Source organism: Bos grunniens, chromosome 16, assembly GCF_055505025.1.
Source record: "Bos grunniens cultivar Pamir isolate PY7600 chromosome 16, Bosgru_T2T1.0, whole genome shotgun sequence".
Classification (NCBI taxonomy): Eukaryota; Metazoa; Chordata; class Mammalia; order Artiodactyla; family Bovidae; genus Bos; species Bos grunniens.
The window spans coordinates 68,516,826-68,521,640 of NC_141180.1; the positions used below are offsets into that span (position 1 = coordinate 68,516,826).

Below are 4,815 nucleotides of genomic sequence, written 5' to 3' on the forward strand. Positions count from 1 at the left end.
ACATTCATGAATCGTTGAAATACTGACTGACCACCTACTTCCCCAGTCTCAGGGCCCCATCCACACACGCAGATGAAGCCTGGGTGAGAAGATGGGATTCCTTTGGTCAAGGAAGGAGAGGCATGCAAGCTGACCCTGAGTTCTCTACCCTTTGAAGTTCCCTCCCCGCCATGGAAGGAGTCATTTCTTCTCAGACTGACGTTTCCTCTGAGCTGCTACCCAGTCAGCTGCTTCCCTGAGTCCCTGGACACCACAGAGACAGCCAATAGAGGAACAGAGGTCTTCATCACCACTTGCCACTGCCCTGGGGACAGATTTGTTTTGTTTCCAGAGTGTCAGCATGTTTTGCAGTAGTGATCTGCACAAGGGCCATTTTAATCTCTGCAATTAAAAAAAATTAAACAAAGCACAGGAAATATGGCCCAGGTGTGTTTGTTCCTCCCATCTAGAGCAGAAAATTCACACACTTCACAGGAAATCCCTAGCTTGTATAAAGAATAAGGGTAGTGAGGTGAATTGTTTAGATGATGAGAAACCAGATGGGCCTCAGCTCTGCAACCATGTCCAGCACGCCCAGTATGTCTCCGGCACTTCTCACTTAAAGAAGCAAATGATGGTGTTTCCATCTGTGACAACAAGGAAATACTGGAGCTCCAGCTTCCTTGCTATTTCATTGCATTTAACTTTGTGAAATAAATGCATTATATATTATATATACATACAAAAGAAAAGATCTTCTCACTACCAGACACATAGAAATGTGAGGGGAAAAAAATATTTTTATAACAAATAACCCCATTTAAATGCAGAGTTGAGCTCACGAAAGGTAAGAGAAACCCCCAAGGAAAAACAGAAGGGATTCCAAACCAGAGCAGGGCTGTAAACTAGAATGAAATGTATAGCTGAGCTTAGCATTTGCTAATCTCCTTTATCTAGAAGACCAGCTCTTAGGAGTCCTTTGAAGGCCAGAAGGAGAGACCCCAGTCTGTATTAGGTAGGAAGATGAGTCAAAGACCCTCAACATGCTGCATCTTCAGTGAGAGAGCAGGCAGGAAAGCCCAGTTAGCCGAAAAGACTGAGGACAAGACTGAGCAAGACTGCTGGATTCAGCCCACTACCAGGTGTGTGCTTTGCTGGATTTATCATTTAAACTTACCCTATCTGTGTGGTCCAGGAACATCCCCCCACTCCCACCCCAAACCCCAAGTCAAAAACTAACAAAGCTGTCCTGAGTTGGAAGGGCCTGGGCCCCCTGACAGAGCCAATGCAAATCCTCTTTAAAGGGGTGTACCCTCAACTCCCAGCAGAGGCTTCCACAGATAATGTGAATGTACAATAAACCTAACAGATGCATCCCAGTCCAAATGAAGCAACTGTGCAATGTCCTCTTTTTTCCAGGAAAAGAACATCACTTTCCTAGCTAAGTTAATGTTGCTCTAAATATAGCAGGGAAAAACAATAAACTTCTTACTGGTCCCTGGAGCCTAATTGGTGAGGACAGAATGAGACTGATGGCTACATGCTCAGGAGAGAACGGAAACCAAGCAGGGCTGCTGTCGCTGTGCAATATGAACAGGAGATCAGGGTCCTGAGAGCATTACTGATTTCCTGGGAGGCCAAGAGAACAGATTCAGAACAGCCGCCACGTGGAAACAGTAACGATCGCACATTAGTGACTGAGCTTTATAGGCTGGCAGAACCATGATTGTAACAAAGGCATCTTTAGCATCAATCATTTGAATGAATGCAGACAAAACTGAAAGCTAGTTTTAAGTGCTATTTAAGTGCATTCTGTCCTGGGAACAGTGTCCAATGCTCTGTTGACTTGCTTCTAATATATGTTGTCACTATGTTTCTGGCTCACACAGGGGAGAAGCCAAAATTAGACTGCGTCTAAATTGGCAGCAAACCAGAGGCGACAAGACCAGGAAGTGAGGCAGGGCTCGGTGGCAGACATGGGGCTACACACTAGGACACTGACCTTGAGTACATGACGACAGATCCTGGCTCTGCCAGGATGCAACATGGGAAGGCAGTGCAGGCAGAGGGGGTCGGGTGCCAGGCTAGCGGCAGATCCAGAGTTGAAAGAAAGCAGGAGCAGACTCCAGTCATCCTGACCAGGGCACGGGTGGAACGAGCAGAAATCCACTCAGAAACCAAGGGGATCTGGGAGAGGCAATGCAATGCAATGAAATGAAATGAAATCCCTCATGAAATGCAAATCATGAATATGTGCTCACCCCAGAAAAAGGGCCTCATCTCTTATTTGGTGATACAATCAGGACTGTGGCTAAGAGACTAGCAGTCTGGGAAGTTTCTTAGAGCAAGATACTATGTATGAATGACAAAGAACTCAGATGTTTTCTAAATTTTTAGTAAAAATTTTGTATCTTTGTAGATAAGAACTTGAATAAAATGTCTTTAAATTCTTTAATGAAAGAATATAGAGCTAAAACAGTTGCTTAAAAAATGCTTCTGTGAAAGTCTAAATAGGCTATGTCTGGCATATTCACCTCGCCCGAGACTGGCTTTGACAGATTGTTCCAATTCACTTTCTATTTCACTTGTCTTTTTGAATTAGCAAACAGGAATAAGCATTTTTATACAGTACTAAGTATCACTGTGAATGTTTTTATAACATTATCTAACCATTTAATTTTCAGTTTAAAGGGAATAAACACGTTCTAATTGAGTTTTTCTAAGTATCAGATGAACACAGCTAGAAATAACTGCTGAATATGATTATAAAATTTGGTTTGAAAAGAAATATACCTCTGTGGGCAGGTAGAAAATAAAAGTCTGTACTTCCATAGAAGTTCTTCACAGCAGTAAGTATAGTAACCATTGCATATGCTCTCAAAGCAGGTTTTGTGGATATGTCAGAAAATCTCCTCTATGGGAATGAAAACACTGCCACAAACTGTCCACTCCTGGGTACATTTCTCTGAAGAACTCACCAGTGCCCAGCAGTCAAGACGCTAGGCATTTCTTTTGCATCTAGAATATGCTAAGAAGTGTTACCCTATGAATGAACACCAACAACTATGTAAGTAGGATGTACTGCAAATTGTAGGCTTATTTCTTTTTTTTTTTTTTTTTTTTATTTTTAAACTCTACAACACAGGTATACCTGTGGCAGATTCATTTCGATATTTGGCAAAAGTAATACAATGTAGGCTTATTTCTTAAACTACCACCACCACCACCACCACCACCAATCAGTATCCACTATTTCATTATTTTATTCCTATAAAGTTCATTTTGAATTTTAACCATACAAAAATATTAAATATTAACTGACTGTACGCATTTGAACTTGTGTGACTTTGGACTTAGTTTGGCTGAAATAGAAATAGAGTAAATGCAGATCGAAGTTAATCAGAAAAAAAAAAAAATAGCCTTTCAAAGGCAATGGCGATGCAGAGCTGCACCACCAGAAGCCCCAGGATCCTGGTACCCGCCTTGACCTGACACCACTGAATCAGTCACACCCCTTAGGCACCAAGAGCTGCACTGCTCCAACCCATTAATTGTCCTGACCTACACTTTTCCAGAGAAATCACAAATGCTATGGGATCTACCACAAGCATCCACACCTGTTCTGGAATCCTTCCAGGACTGCCCTCTAACTCCCCACTCTGTTACTCTGTTCCACTGGCTTTTTTGTTCCCCAGCCCCTGTTGATATCCAGTTTTCACTCTAGAGGAAGATGCTCCAGTTTTGTTGGGTTAAACAATCTTTGAAACTGCCATTCATTCAGAGTGTTACTTTCAGAAACTTCCTGCCTGCTTCCTGCACCCAAACCACGAGAAAGAGGAGTCATTCCTGAATCCCCGGCTCGGTGCCTGGAGAGTCTCAAATGTTCTAAGCTGGGGAAGGAACTGCATAGCTAGAAGCCAGTGAAAATGACTGCCTTAAGCAAACGACCTGGATGGTTCCCAACTAATCCAAACCTCACCCTTTATTTCCTGCAACATTGCTACATCTATTCAGCTTCTGACTTTCTGAAGTCTGTCTGCCTTTTCTACTCCCACACTTACCGTTTAGGCTTGACATATTCATTTCCCTGGGTTTAAACCTCAAAATCATAAAATACACATAAAGATAACCTTCTACATCATTAGGCTCCTTACTACTTTAAGAAACACTCCATCAACCACAGCCGCATTCCTCCACCCCGCCTCCATTTCTCTCCCCCCATCACCCTACTCCTCCCCCGCCCCCGACACACACATTTACATCAGACATAGGACAGGGACACTGGCAATCTCACCACCCTCTAATTCACCAGTCCTCATCTGCAGCGCTGTGCTGTTTAGATTTTAACAGGTGTTTTAACAAACTGGAGAATAATGGGAAGTCCCAAAACTACCCTGTGAGGACCAGTTGAAAGAACTAGAAAGATTTAACTAGAAAACAGGCCTCTTTAGATCTTTCCCTTGTTATAAGTCTTTAGTAATTTGACTGCTCCAGATTGATTTTAATAGTTCTTGATAATTTGATAGCAAGTGTTTGCTGTGGTAGCCAACTTACTGGCATTCAGTTCCCTTTTTTAAAAGGGATATTTTAACTTTAAGCTATACATTTTCTAAAACTAGGAAAATGAATAACTGGGGGAAAAAAGTTGACTACTACACTGAAGATTTCATGGAGCTACGGCTTCCAATCATCTGATCATTTCAGATGGGCTGACAATGTTAGATAGAACCTCTTTATCAGCAATGCATCGCACCCCACAGCACTAATTTCCATAGACGACAAAACCTCTCTTTGCATAGATATGTATGTAAAAACAGAACATTCAGTACAGAGGCC

At 42.3% G+C, this 4,815-nt stretch overlaps 1 protein-coding gene across 2 annotated transcripts in view; it reads right to left on the reverse strand.

The window, feature by feature from the left end:
- The window catches only part of LOC147356961 (uncharacterized), a 356,040-nt gene that overhangs the window by 153,345 nt on the left and 197,880 nt on the right, over nt 1–4,815 (reverse strand). The window lies entirely within an intron of this gene.